The sequence below is a fragment of the Somniosus microcephalus genome, chromosome 8 (assembly GCF_052327205.1).
Source record: "Somniosus microcephalus isolate GS21.2 chromosome 8, FLI_Smic_1.0, whole genome shotgun sequence".
NCBI classification, from domain to species: domain Eukaryota; kingdom Metazoa; phylum Chordata; class Chondrichthyes; order Squaliformes; family Somniosidae; genus Somniosus; species Somniosus microcephalus.
The window spans coordinates 199,965,008-199,980,976 of NC_140994.1; the positions used below are offsets into that span (position 1 = coordinate 199,965,008).

Consider the following 15,969-nt stretch of genomic DNA (forward strand, 5'->3'; position numbering starts at 1 on the left):
CCGAGATGATGGATGAAAACTGAGTTTGAAAATCTGTTTACTGCATTGTGAGAGTAACTGCTGAGGTGCAAATCACATGCACTGCCTGCCTAGCAAAAGAGTTTGAAGCCAGCACATTCCTGCCACAACTCCAGTGTGAGTGCGCCAAATTAGGCTGGGTTTGCCTTGCGTTGGGGAAAGGGTGGAGCCTTCACTCACTCTTTACAGTGCCAGTGGCTTCAGAAATGACGAGGCCAGAGATGGGAAGTCCCAGTGTCAGAGTTCCCTTGATCCTAGCCTTTCAGTTGGTGGGGGCTGATAAGCCTATTGAGAAAAGGCATAACAGCCTGCCAAAGGACACCTGTGGGCCTCACCTAAAGGGTGCAGGTAGGGTTGCCAACCCTCCAGGATTGTCCTGGAGCAATGTTTCCCCTAATTTTTTTTGGGGGTGTGTGGCCCATTCAAAGTTTCATGCATGAAAAGCCAGGCCTGGGACCGGCAGACAGCCAAGCAGCCGCACAGCTTAGAGGGAATGTTGTCCTGGAGTCTCCAGGAATTAAAGATTAATCTACAGATTTGCCCTGGAGAAAAATCATAGGTGCGTTTAAAAATAAATAAATAAATAAATAAATTTAAAAAAAAAAAGAAAAGAATTGTATGATTTAAAAAAAAAAAAAAAAAATGTTCCCCCCCATTTTATTTGAACACTTTTGTTCATTATATTGGAGATGGGTAGGGAGACAGTCAAGAATCATCCAATCTGGTAACGAACAGCCTGTTTGCTGTCTTGACATGGGGATGGGGGTGCCTTGCGAGGATGGGTGTGTCGGGGACCAATGGTGGGAGTGGGGCAGTTGGAGGTGGGTGGTCATGTGATAAAACCTCCAGGACTATGTCCGGAATTGGCAGCCCTAGGTACAGGCTACTATCCTGACATGGACCTCTTAAACAGGAAGATAAACATTTTTTTTTTGTTTAAATATGTCCGTCTTACAAAAGGGCTGCTGGAGGCACGACTATGTTCTTTCCAGGAGGGGGAGGTCGACGCCCTCCCCATGCAACAGTAGCAGTTGCTGGATCCTTTGGTCATATTAGGGCAGGTGGCCACCCAAAATGCACCCCAAGTGTTGTGCTCATCTGTCATCAGCATGTGAAAGATGGAACTTCTCCCTGCGCACGGAAAGTCGGCAGAGGTTCCTGGTAGTCGTGTTTTTGGAATAATTGCCAAGATCGCAGGCTTGCAGCTTTTCAGGGCTTGCATCATTGTACAGTGCACGGGTATGGGCTAAAGCAGATGTGGTATTTCCTTCAATAGTGAGTGTGGAACTTCCTAAAAGAATGTATCATTAGAATAAATGGGCACAATTCTAGTAAATAGTTGAGCTTGAGGCATTGGAACTCTGGGGGGGGGGAAAAAAAAAAAAAAAAAAAAAAAAATCCTCAGCTGTAGTTGAATTATGATTTAGATCTGAACAGTTCACCCTCGAAATCCCTTGAAGACTGTACCTCGCAAACTCTCACTAGCTTCAAAAGTTCCATTTGTGCTATCCGGCACCGACGGGACCGAACTGTTGCCGTCCCATCAAAACTGCCGGACAAACCAGCGCTAATGTTGAAACATACGGAGATTTTGAGCTCTGTATCTGGCAACAAACCCTGTTGCTTAGCAACAGCTTCTAAACAGGTCGGCCGTACCTTGCAAGCGTCTCTGTAGCTTAGCAACAGCTTCAGCGAGACCTTGCAGAGCCTGACTGGTGGAAAAAAAAGCGCAACAAAAAGAAAAAAAAACCTAACGAAATGGCTCCTGATTTTTGCCGGTGGCTCGAGCATTCCGGACAGTTAACCTCCGGATAAACCAAAGTTTCCTGTATTTATTTTGTAATTTTATATCCCCAATTGTATCAGTGGCATTAGTTCTGACAAGTCACGCCAGCGGGTGGGGGTCAGGTGAGGGAATATAGAAGCAAAATACTGTGGATGCTGGAAATCTGAAATAAAAACAGAAAATGCTGGAAATACTCAGCCAGTGAGGCAGCATCTGTGGAGAGAGAAACAGAGTTAACGTTTCAGGTTGATGACCCTTCGTCCTGAAACGTTAACTCTGTTTCTCTCTCTACAGATGTTACCTCACCTGAGTATTTCCAGCATTTTCTGTTTTTATTTGAGAGAATATAGAGACTGTTTGGGACCCTTAGTGCAGTCTGTGTGGGTATAACAACAACAACTTGCATTTATATTGCGCCTTTATCGTAGTATAATGTCCCAAGGCACTTCACAGGAGGTTTATCAGACAAAATTTGACACCGAGCCACATAGAGATATTGGGATCAGGTGAGAGAGGTTTTAAGGAGCGTCTTAAAGAAAATAGAGAGGAGGAGAGGTTTAGGGAGGGAATTCCAGAGCTTAGGGCCTAGGCAGCTGAAGGCACAGCCGCCAATGGTGGGGCGATGGAATTCGGGGATGCACAGGAGACCAGAATTGGAGGAACGCTGAGATCTCGGAGGGTTGTAGTGCTGGAGGAGGTTACAGAGCTGGGGAGGGACGAGGCCATAGAGGGATTTGAACAATAAAATGAGAATTTTAAGTTCGGGGCATTGTCTGACCGGGAGCCAATGTAGGTCAGCGAGCACGGCTGATGGTGAACGGGACATGGTACGAGTTAGGATACGGGCAGCAGAATTTTGAATAAGCTGAAGTTTACAGAGGGTGGAAGATGGGAGGCTGGCCAGGAGAGCATTAGGATAATCCAATCTGGAGGTAACAAAGGCATGGCTGAGGGTTTAGCAGCACCGTTATTTCATATTTACTTATTGCAATGGTGAGATTAGAGGACTCAATCAGGCTGAAAATCAAAGTTGTTTCATCAGTTTTTTGGGCACAACATGAAGCTAACGGGGAACGAATTTTCGGTCGTGACCTCCAGCGCCCGATCTACTCCAGAATTGTGATGGCTGCCAATTTGGAAGCAGGAGACTTTTGGGTGTGTAGGGCGCCCACCTGAAACACGCATTAGGCACCTTGCATATGCAACTCCGGTGAAAACTTCCTGTTTATTGGCTGTAGGAAGTCAAACGTGAAATAAGGTTGAGCAGACTTTATCCAGTTCCTGTTGAGCATAGGCACATAGCACAAAATGGGAAAAAATAACACACCAGTCGAGTGGGGGTATTCCTCTGAGTTTGGGACTGAGCACATTGTTGGTGCGTTCATCAGTGATATACTTGACTAGGGAGCGCTTGATGGTGATCCTGGATGGGAATGTTCCATTCAACAGTACCAACATCCTCATCTTGAACGGGAAATTCACAAGCTAAAATGTAATTTTGAAATGTACTACAGTACTGTGCTGATCACTGACTGTAGTCTCAGAGTCTATGAAGATGTTCCTTTTGCAGGTGATCAGTTATACTGGGCACTTTTAGTTGGTGTTGAGTGAGCTCATGTGGGCTCCAGTGAAAAAAATGGTGTTATGTATTGCATTTTATTTCTCTATCATTCAAGCAGCAACGTTGGGCCAGATAACTGTTCATTTTTAAAAGTTCAGCAGTGAACCATTGAGTAACAGATGTTGAAACTGAACACATGTCTGCTGTGGATTATGGGGCACACAGTAGAGTAACCACATCAGCTGCAGACTGGCACCCTCTTGACATTTCAATAAATCTGGGCTTGTATTGGGACCACTATCATACAATTTTGTGGAGTTAGTAGTGCAACACCATACACAAAATTATCCAACACTGCTGACATATTTAAAAAGAATTTCATGGCAGAATTTTAGCACAAACTGCACAGTGTGGGAAAATGTTAAAAATGTAATAGTGTTAGTATGAAATTTCCAACTTGTTTTGATAAATTACCTGATTAAAAACTGCCCTTACACTGAACTGATTTACTTAATGTTGAACTTGTATTAAATTTACAAATACTCTTGCGATCATCAGCCTTCGTCAGAACTTTGCTAGAGCCAGCTGCATAGCAACCAATGTACATTTTTCAAATAGTGGCTTGCACTCTTCCCAAGCCTGGTGGGACTTGTAGTTTACAATTGCGAAACCTTTTTGAACTAGTCTACAATTCTTTACTTCAATTTAGTTATTGTACGGTGGAAGACTTTGCTTGAGACTTTTTTAATGTGTCACTCTTGGCTCAGTGGTAGCACTCTCGCCTCTGAGTCAGAAGGCCATGGGTTCAAGCCCCACTTCAGCACATAATCTAGGCTGAAACTTCAGTGCAGTACTGAGGGAGAGCTGCACTGTCAGAATCGCTGTCTTTCAAATGAGATGTTAAACTGAGGCCCCGTCTGCTCTCTCGGGTGGACGTCAAAGATCCAGTGACATTTTTGAAGAGAAGCAGGGGGTTCTCCTGGTGTCCTGACCAATATTTATCCACCAAAACAGATAATTTGGTCATTTGTGTTAGTGCTGTGTGCAAATAACCTTCCCTCCAACATAAGGTCAGCAATAGGGATGTTCGCTGATGACTGCACAGTGTTCAGTGCCATTCACAACTCCTCAGATAATGAAGAAGTCCATGCTCGCATGCAGCAAGACCTGGACGACGTTCAGGCTTGGGCTGATAAGTGGCAGGTAACATTTGTGCCACACAAGTGCCAGTCAATGACTATCTCCAACAAGTGAGTCTAACCACCGCCCCGTGACATTCAACAGCATTTCCATCGCCAAATCCACCACCATCAACATCCTGGGGGTCACCATTGACCAGAAACTTAACAGGACCAGCCACATAAATACTGTGGCAACAAGAGCAGGTCAGAGGCTAGGTATTCTGCAGCGAGTGTCTCACCTCCTGACTCCCCAAAGCCTTTCCACCATCTACAAGGCACAAGTAAGGAGTGTGATGGAATACTCTCCACTTGACTGGATGAATGCAGCTTCAACAACACTCAAGAAGCTCGACACCATCCAGGACAAAGCAGCCCACTTGATTGGCACCCCATCCACCACCTTAAACATTAACTCCCTCCACCACTGATGTACCGTGGCTGCAGTGTGTACCATCTACCAGATGCACTGCAGCAACTCCCAAACCCGTGACCTCTTCCACCTAGAAGGACAAAGGCAGCAGGCGCATGGGAACGCCACCACCTCCAAGTTTCCCTCCAAGTCACACACCATCCTGATGTGGAAGTATATCGCCGTTCCTTCATCGTCGCTGGGTCAAAATCCTGGAACTCCCTCCCTAACAGCACTGTGGGAGTACCTTCACCACAGGGACTGCAGCGATTCAAGAAGGTGGCTCACCACCACCTTCTCAAGGGCAATTAGTGGTGGTCAATAAATGTTGTCCTTGCCAGCGACGCCCACATCCCACGAACGAATAAAAAAAAAAAAAGTGACCACATTTTATTAGCTGCAAAGTGGTTTGGGACAACTTGATGTGGTGAAGGGCACTATATAAAAGCATGTTCTTTTATTTTAATTGGAGTTCTTGATATCACATTCAGCTAATCAGATTTGAGTCAGGATTCTGAGACTCGGGTATGCTGTTGCTGGATATTTCTGCCCACTCCACTTTGGTTATAAATGGGCGCTCGAGAAGGTGGTGGTGAGCTGCCTGTGTGGATATGTGTAGATTAATTTCATGTTTTACAACTGTACATGAAATTGAGAAGATGAACTGGTGCAAAAGCAAAATACTGCAGATACAGATAAACTGGTGATTTTAAAGTAGCTCCATTTTCTTAGAAAACTACTGAACCCAGAAATTCCAGGAGTTGCACACCACCATTGGAAGTGCAGTGGAGTTGTACATCTGCACACCCGACTGCTCTGGCCCTTATCCTGTCCCAGATCCAGGTGTGGGTTCATTAGAATTACAGGGGCAGTTTCCTGCAGTACTGGACTGCCTACCCTTTGGGGATGCTGGGATTTCGCAGGGGAACTATGACACTAATTTGGGGGAGGGGTTGGCCTTTCTGACCAAAGTTTCAACAGCACAGAGTTAACTTGTTGGCTACTCCTTTAGTTCTTGTGCCTGAGATGGGTTGTCAGTCGGATATGGCGTTGTGGAGCCCAGTTATGGCATTTGTACGGCAAGCATCTCTCTTTCATGCAGGCATACTTATCACTGGCTATACACTGGGCGGAATTGGTGGGATTTTCAAGTGAGTACGACTCCCACTAGTCCTGTCTCCAATTATGACATTACAACGGAAAAGGTGCCGATGGAAGAAGTGCTTGACCTCCTGTCAGAATTTCTCATTGTCCAGGATGGGGCGGAAACCATGTGGAAACTGGTTCTGCCTCAAATACCTCCCACTGCCCAGATTCCACATGATTCCATGCCTAAAATGGGCCAGGATTTCTGGGCCATGGTGTTTTTATTTGTCACAGACTTTCAGTTATCTAATTTGTGTTGAAATATGCTCTTGTGTCACAAAGATGCCACTGTCACTGTCACATGACATAATCACATTGAAAATGATGTGACTTGTGCCTTTTCCCTGTAGAATGATGATCTCCTCCCCCCCCCCCCCCCCCCTTAATCAGAATTCCTAGTGTTGAGAATTTTTACTTTGCAAAATAAAATTGCTTACGAAAATATGTTTGCTGTCAAAAGCAGCAAATTAAATTTCCTGCTGCGTTACAGTGCAGGAAATGAGAAAACATGACCAGCTATAAAATGAGTGACAATGTAAGTGACAAGTGCAAGGGTAAGTACTGGCTAGTCTGGGATTTGCTTGTACTCCACACACCGCAGAAACTGTCGGAGTCTGAAAGTGTGACTCAGTGCCAGGCTGTGAACAAATCCCGAGTTTGTTTTCCCCCATACAGCTGGTCTGTCAGGCAGGGCACTTCCTCTAACCTCCTTAAAGGAAATGAGCAGTTTGCTGGGGGATATCCTGTGCCACCATGATTACTGTGACATTAATCTCAATCCCCAGGAATACCTTCATTTATATTGTTCAAACTCATGGTAAGATTTTCCTTTCTCTCTCGTTCTCTCTCTGAGTGTTGTTTCCCAGGAATGACTAGTATCCTCCATGCCCTTGTTAATGACATCAGTTAGAAGAATTCATGATTGCGTTGCCATTACTGCCATTTATTGTGAATTCATTATAACGGCATGATTTATCTTACTAGGATGGTTAACTTAGGGGGAAAAGAATAGAATTGGAAAAAGAATTAAAACTAGTTTCCCTGATCGTGCAGTGCGTTTATCCAGAGTCTCTAAACCAAACAGACCTGGAAGGTCTTTGGTTGAATCCCCAGTCTGTGCTGAGTTGGCTAACCTCAGCCAGTCTGGCAGTTATGGGTGCCACAGTTGACTTCAGCGCATCTGGGTTGGATGGTTCAATAATTGATCTGCATGTGAAAGTTATCCAGTGAGCCTGCAAGAAGCATGTCTGTTCCCATCGGGTGATGACAGGATCAGGCTTGCCTGTAATGCCCCTCACAGTCAAATAGCCTGCTGATACTTGTGTCTAAGCACACACAAATAATGACCACTTGGATGAGGTACCAAAGGGCACCCAACATCCATGGAATCATACTGCAGCATGGAGGCCCTGCTTTCAGGAGAAGTAGAAGGGAAAACATTGGCAAGAAGGATAACAGTTCTTTTAATTTTGCACTAAATTTGGCAGACTCACTCGGAGGCCACACTATTGGGGCAGAGCAGAGGGAGCTTTACTCCTCATGTATCCATGCTATACATGGCTGAGATTGTTTGATGCTGACACTGGGTGCCTGAAACAGAATGTATTCCATTAACTGAAAAAGAATTAAGACAACATTTGCCAGGTGACTGACTCAGGACAGTCTAAAGGTCCTTGTGGAACTCTTTTTTTAAATAATTCATTTTTCTGCGGTTTTCCTAATGATGGCTGTTTTGGTTGCCATACCTCTTCACAAAATTCAGATTCAGCCATTCATGATGAGAATGTATCTAGGAGCCAATAATGTAATCCTTAGTGTCTGTCATGCTGATGTGCATTGGATGCAGGCTACCCTTATTACTGAGTAATGGGCCCAAGGACTGTTGTGCATGGCACAGGATAATGCTTTGGGGAAGCACCTGTGGCGCTGAAGGCTGTCAAGTGTGCTCTAGGCTCATTCAGGCCTCGGAAAAAAAATTGAGGTCCTTGCCCCATAACATGGTCTCAGCAACTGAATAGCCCTGCTGGAGCCCAGCACCTGCTTGGTTGGTTATTCAGTCATCTGATTCTTGTTCCTTAAAGGGGAGTCTGCTCTGGAGTTTATCAAGCAGTTGCATGTCAACCCAGTGATTTCATTGTTCACGTCATGGTTTCCTTGAGTTTCATGCTTTCTTAAAGTGGCATCCCATCTGTCAGCTGTGAGAGAAAGGCACAGGAATTGTAATTGAGCTCTGCCTAAATAGAACCTATGTGCATCCTGGAAGATAACCCTGATTATGTGCTAGTTCTGGAGGAGGGATGCAGTACAGGCCAGAATCTGTATATAAATGATTGTAACCTAATGTACCTTACACAACCTTACCCTTCAAAGGGCCATTGCATTGGAACAGATACAGAAGAAGGAGAACCTGCATCAACCAGCAGCAGGAAAGGATTGTAGCCATCAGCCACGTTATGCGAATCTGTGAACGTGTAGCATGCAGACACATTGTGTTGGTTTGTGATTAGTGCTTGTTCCTTGGCACTTTTCTTCCACCATAGGACAAATGCATGACCGCAGTACAGAGTGTAGTGCTAAAATGTAAACATGTTTTCTTTGCGTAGGTGAACAGTTGATACAGTGCATGCATTCTCCTTCTGTGTGGCGGTCTTTAAGATTAGCACATTTCTTCCACATCTGCTTCTAGTTATAGGTGAGACAGCATTTACATTTTCTGCTACTTCTAAGCAGGCTGCTCTTGTGCTACTCTCCAGAGAGGGATGCTCCTCCACAACAAAAAGCTCCTGCAGAAGGACCGCCAAAACTTAACTTAAAACTAGAAGGGTACCATTTGTCAACCTGATCTTTCTCCAGCCAATTTTACACCTTTAGAAACAGTAAAGCTTGAGGAGAACCACGAGCCCTTTAAGAGCCACTGGCACCAGGTAACACTTCCCTTTGCATCATGCTGCTATACAAAGCAATAGAGCTGACCTTGCACTATAATTGAAGGTTAAGTAATAGTGCTACAAGAACATGCAGGACTGAAGAGAAGCCCTCTTGCTGCCACAGTACTGGGACCACCATAATGTGCCTGGAAGAGCTGAGCTGACCAGTCTGGATGCTGGTGATGACTCATTTGTTCAACAAACTGGCCAAGAAGGATTTTTGTACAGAGTTACCAGAAATTACTTGCCGGACTGTTAGCTGGGTGCTTTATTTTCACAGGGGTGGTACATATGTAAGTGATGTAGGTTTTTTTTAAAAAAAGAGGGTTTTCAGAAAACTTTCACTACAGTACAGTGGTTATTAGATTGATGTAATCTCCATTAATTTTATCAATTGATTGACAATCACTAACATCTTCACTTGTACCATGCTGCCTACCATTAAAGCCAACATTGCACCTGCCACCTTCAAAATGTTTTATAATGTACGGGCACACCCAAACTAGTTTGATTCTGTATGCATGTGGAAAATAAAGGTTTTTCGTAGTGTTGAGTGGCCTGTATTACAGATGGGGGCCTTTGCTGTGCCTCTCTGCATTGTGGGAAATGGGCTCTCAATAGGCAAGATATTGTGATTCTTAAACTGGATAGGTGGTCATCTAGTCTGAGAGATGGAACAATCTGTCCCATTCAGTCCTGAAGCAGACTCATTCCTGTGGGCTGGAAAGTTTACTACCACTTCAGTTCTTTTAATGGCTGAAGTTGCTGATGTTCTCCATTTTATATAGCAATGCTTTTCGTTCTAATGCAGTTTTGAGTAAGGGGAGCAATTCCATCTTGAGAGCAGATTTTTTTTTTCATGCCAAATGTTCCCTGTGTCATTATTTGGGCTTGTAAGGGGTCTTTTTAACGAGCTTGTGGCGTGCAAGATCGATTCTTGATTTCACACTGCTCGTGAGCGGTTTCGAAGCGCTCCCCCCTCACTGATTCTAGACACTGGACTTATTGCCAGACTACCTTGATGTGTTGGCCCAACTTGTGACTCGGAAGACAAATGGATCAGGTGAGACAAGGTAGGTTTTAAAATTAATGGTTTCTTTATTTATAAGGAGAATAAAAACACAGGGAACAAAGAAACAACACAGACAAAATCATTAACACGCCTCCCAATGGGAACTAAAATTTAACACACAAGAATTACTTTGACTATCTTAAAATACATCAATTCATTAGCTGCGGTATAATAAAACGGGGGTGGGGAAAGCGCGCGGTACAACGAAGGATAAATAACACTCCCGATTACAAAGCCCTTAATATTAAAACCCTCCCGTCTCTAAAGTATCCCTCTACTAGGTCAGCTGGGTGGAGTTGGGCCTCTATATGCTCACCAGGGTTTTAAAACTGTCCTCAACCTTGGTGCTCCTGTAGCTTCTGGGATTCCCGATTGATCCTCCTTCTGGGGACGGGCTCCTGAACCTGCTCTCCTGCTCGAACTTGTAGAACCTCCGTGCTCCTCGAACCGTAATCGAACCTCCTAATCAGACCTCTCCACTCGAACCGTTCAACTTAACCTTAACCTCTCGTTCTCTGCCTCCGATCGTACCTTCTGCCCATCGATTTTCCCCCAACAGTTATACCGTTTCCTTGCCCTTATCTTTGGCACCAAATCAGGGGTTTTCTTTTGTCAAAGTTTTGGGCCAGCTATTTTGACAAAAGCTGGTACTTTAGTTTAACGACTTTAATCGTGGCCGAAACCAAACTGATGGGTTATGTCCCGTGTCCCGCTGAGTTTGATGCAGATAATGGGTCTTGTCTGTGCTCTGTGATTTCAGTGATGGGTTTACGTTTATCTGGCGATTAACATGACCTTTTCAAGTGCAAGTCCTTTGTTTTTGACTTCGTTACTGCTGCTACCTTTATTACCATATCAATTGCAGTCAGTCTGGAATTTTCCAATCGGTGGTGACTCAGGTTTCTTTAAGGTATTGCAGTGGTATGTCCTTCTGAAATGAGTCATGTGATCTGCCGACTCCATCTTGTGCTCTTAAAAATGTGGCCATTTCAGGGGTTTTAAAATGTAGGCTGTATTTTCCTGGATTTTGCGAATCCTACAGGCTCATTCTAGATATTTCTTCTCGAGCCCACCACAAAAGTCTGCTTTCGGAGACAAGCCCTTGCTCCCTAAACACCGAAACATTATGTGCATAAAGGGATCTGGGATAGTGTGCCTCTGGGTGAACACTGAAACCTTTTTCCCATTTAGGTATGCATCAGAAATAGTCTAGAATCTTGCCATACGTTCCTGATCTCTCAGACAGACAGATAACTGACAGATTATATGCCTTAGGCTAAAAACTACAGTTTATTAAGACCTAAGATTAACAGAATCGCGATTAAAACAAACCGATTGCGACACTTAACTATCGGTAGGGCCGGTGTTAATTTTAGGCACACAATGGATGGTCGGCGTTTCACAGTGTAGTTATTTCCCAGTTAGCCTGTCGATACTTTACTCCTCACTTGGGGTATGAGTTTAATGAGGACATCTGCTGTTCTGAAGCTGAATGGGGGCCATCCTGGCTAATGGATCTGGAATATGAGAATTAATTCTCATTGTATCAGTTGTGAATTCCACAAACCAACCTGTTTGGGTTCAATATGCCTATTTAATGTCTGCAGCCTGTGGCCTTTTCCTTTCAACCTGTGCAGTCATTTTATTTTAGAATATAACCCAATCCCAGCATCCTTTCTGGGAAGAAAAAAAATCAAAAATCCTGAAATGTGAGCAGTACAGTTCACAATTAGTTAAAACTGTCAATCAAAGTAGGGCTCAAAGATATAAGAATTGGCTGACAGGTTTCCTGATTCAATTTTTAATAACTAGAACAAAGCAACCCTTCCACGATGGGAGAGTCTTTCCTCTCCCCTCTGCCTCCACTCCTGGTGGAATGGCGAATACAAATGATGTTTGTTGTTTGCAATATCTAATTTGCATAAACAGAGGTCTTGACAAAGAGTTTGACTCGAAATGTTGACTCTCTTTCTCTCTCCACGGATGTTGCCTGGCCTGCTGAGTTTTTCCAGCATTTTCTGTTATTTCAGATTTCCAGCATCCTCAGTATTTTGCTATCGTAAACAGAGGTCAGACCTTGCCCTTTGAAGTTGTATCTACATGCATATTTCTTATGCACACAGGCAGAATCAAACTTGCTTCAGGTAGCAGCAATAGAAGTTCTCCCTAAATTTGCTCATCTAGTTAAAAACACATTAAAAATGATAAAATATTAAGGTTCTTATGAATCAAGACAGTACAGATCTCTGATTTGTTGCATCCTGTACCTGTGTAATAGGGGTCAAGTATCAGCACCTTGCAAGTGAAGCCTGCATTTATTAATGTTTTCTCATGAGTAATATTATGAAGTAAAATGAAACGAAGTGAATAACGATGGAAATAATTAGAAAGGTGTCTAATGTAAACAGATTTTACTTAGCAACTGGCTGGAAATTCCACTTCTGTATGGCAGATTATTAATGTTGTACGTGAGGAAGTGCAGTGCTTCAGGGCACCTTGCATTTTCAGGGCTGATTACATGGATGAATGCTGCATTGATCTCATTTGCTCAGAAAATTGTTTAACTTGTTTAATGTTCTCATACCAGAATGAAAACTCAACTGTTTCAGACTGTTGAGGTTAAAGCTTCTTGCGACGGAACCTTTTAAACACCTTGTATGTTCAGCAGTTAGAATCTGTGAAAGAACCTATGAAATGAGTAGTGAGTTTTAAAAATAAAACAAGATCCAAAATTTTCCATTTTGTTTTTCTAGAGAGTCAATGGTCAAATCCCATTGGAAAAAACAAGCTTTAATTCACTGTTTTTCTTTCCTTTCCGTAATGCAATTGAAATGTATTGGTAGAAACGTACAAAGGAAATCCTGCAAGTTAAATTGGCCCCAATACTTACATTTTTTCCTCACACCATCTCTCTGAACATGAAGTGATTTCAAAGCATATTGTTATATACTTTGAAATATGATTTCTTCCCAGTGACTTGAGGAAGATGCAATAGCTTATGAATGACAAACAAAAGTGAGCTATATAGCGACCACATGATCATTTAAAAGTCATGCAATCTCTACATTTCACAAGTATAGAATTTTAAAAGTGGAATTAATAATTACATTTTACAAAATTACATTTTAAATTAAAGGTATATCTCATTGATTTGGTATAGGGATTGGTGAAAGAAAATAATGTTAAAAATAGTTTTTAAAAATTGAGTTTTGATAGTGTACAGAATTAAACTGCCTAATTACAGCTTCTGTATACAGTTTAACTTAAAAAAAAAATAGATACTGTCCACTTTTTATTTCGCCACAGCTAAAACGCTGCTCCATGACATGCAGTTGCATATGTTTTGATGACACCATGAATGTAATTGTTCATGGTACCTAAAGAACTTCTTGGGAGGGAGTGAAAAGTAGTGTTGGTCAGTAAGGTTTCCGTTGCTACTTTAAGCACACAAGTAGAGCAATAGATCAGTAGAAGAGTGTGATTGGGTCAAATGGTGTTGTGCACAGTTAATACATGGGGATGTGAAATTCACAGATTGTGTTGGTGCTTTGTTGGAATTGTGTGATTTGAATACAATAACATACTTCATACAAAATAACAATGAGCAAATTATGGCGTACATGATATATTGACCATGGCTAAAAGGTGCAAAAAAGTTTTCACTTCACTATTGAAATACAACTAATTATGTTCAATTATGTAATTTTGTATCAGTAAGTAACAATTGTGAATTCTATGATCTCTGATGCCCATGAATGTAAGAGTTCAATTTAGTTTGAGTAGAGACGTTGATAGGACTTTAAATTCCAAGAAAGCCATTCATAGAATAATAGAATCTTACAGCACAGAAGGAGGCCATTCGCCCCATCATGCCTGTGCCGACTATTTGAAAGAGCTATCCAATTAGTCCCATTCCTCTGCTCTTTCTCCATAGCCTGGGAATTTTCTCCCCTTCAAGTATTTATCCAATTCCCTTTTGAATCTGCTTCCACCACCTTCTCAGACAGTGTATTCCAGATCATAATAACTCTCTGCGTAAAAAAACGCCTCTCGCTCTTTTGCCATTTATTTTAAATCTGTGTCCTCTAGTTACTGATCCTTCTGCCAGTGGAAACAGGTTTTGATAAGAGTAAATAAGGAAAAACTATCATTATTTTGAACACCTCTATTAAATCTCCCCTTAACCTTCTCTGCTCTAAGGAGCATAATCCCAGCTTCTCTCGTCTCTCTCCTCATAACTGAAGTCCCTCATCCCTGGTACCATTCTGGTAAATCTCTTTTGCACCTTCTCCATCTTTCCTGATGTCTGGTGCCCAGAATTGGACATAATACTCCAGCGGAGGCCTAACCAGTGATTTTAAAGGTTTAGCATAACTTCCTTGCTTTTGTACTCTTTGCCTCTACTTATAAAGCCAAGGATCCCATAGGCTTTTTTAACAGCCTTATCAACTTGTCCTGCCACCTTCAAAGATTTCTGTACATAAACCCCCCAGGTCTCTCTCTTCCTGCACCCCTTTTAAAATGTTACCATTTAGTTTATATTGTCTCTCTTCCTTCCAAAATGCATCACTTCACACTTCTGTTTTAAATTTCTTCTGCCATGTGTCTGCCCATTTCACTAGTCTGTCTTTTTTCCTCCTGAAGTCTGCTACTATCCTCACTGTTTACAACTTTCACTCAGTGATTTGTATACAGTACAAGGAGAGGTTGCAAGATTATTCAGTGTATTATGTGTACAATAAGTGGATGAGTTCAGCTATTGTATTTTTTGTTTATGGAAGATAGACTTCACAGGGCTATTCTGTGAACTGTGTGTATGGTACAAGGGTGATTGATTATAAGCTGTTCAGTGCATTATGCTTACATAGAAATTACAGCACAGAAGGAGGCCATTCGGCCCATTGCACCTGTGCTGGTTCTGGCTTCTCGGGAGTAGTTAAGTCTGGAGGTAACAAAACGTGTGGATGAGGGTTTCGGCAGCAGACGGGACTGAAGCAGGACCACAGACGGGTGATGTTATTGAGGTGGAAGTAACCGGTGTTTGTGATGGAGAGGATATGGGATTGGAAGCTCAGCTTCGGGTCAAATAAGATATTGAGGGTGCGAATAGTCTGGTTCAACCTGAGACAGTAGCTGGGTGGGGGGGATTCAATCAGTGGCGAGTGTATAGAGTTTGTGACGGGTTGAAGAATGCTCCCAATGTTTAAATAAAGGAAATTGTGGCCCATCCAGGACTGGATATCGGACAAGCAGTCTGACAACACAGGCAGTGGAGGGGTTGAGAGAGGTGATGGCCATGCAGAGATGGGCCTCAACAGCGTGCATGTGACAGCTGACCCCATGTCTTTGGATGATGTCACCACAGAGCAGTATGTAGATGAGGAAGAGGAGGGGACGAAGGAGAGATCCTTGGGGATTCCGCAGGTAACCGTGTGGGGCTAAAAAGGAAAACCAACGCTGGAAATGTTCTGGCTGCGCTTGGATAAATAAGAGTGGAATCAAGTGAGAATGGTCCGACTGAGCTAGAGAACGGAACAGAGGTGTTGAGGAGGATGCTGTGTTTAAGGACGTTGGATAGAAAAGGGAGGTTGGAGATGGGGCAATAGTTTGCAAAGACAGAACAGTTGAGTGTTTAGTTCGGGGAGGGGATAATGACGGCGGTTTTGAAAGGGAGGGGAGGACGCACGCGCTCACTCATGTACGCACACAGACACGCACTCTTTCCAATTGAAGCCTGAGACAACAGGAACTCCTATGCACAGGAAACTTCTTTTCAGACATTTCTGACATTAAATGTACAATTTTTAGGTAGTTTTAATATTTTTCCTTTGCAATTGTGCGATTTGTTTATGTTTGTACTGTTACCTGT

General features: G+C 43.0%; 1 protein-coding gene across 9 annotated transcripts in view; it reads left to right on the plus strand.

Annotated features, from left to right (window-relative positions):
- Positions 1-15,969, plus strand: part of LOC147114045 (kelch-like protein 3) — a 250,403-nt gene that overhangs the window by 125,241 nt on the left and 109,193 nt on the right. The window lies entirely within an intron of this gene.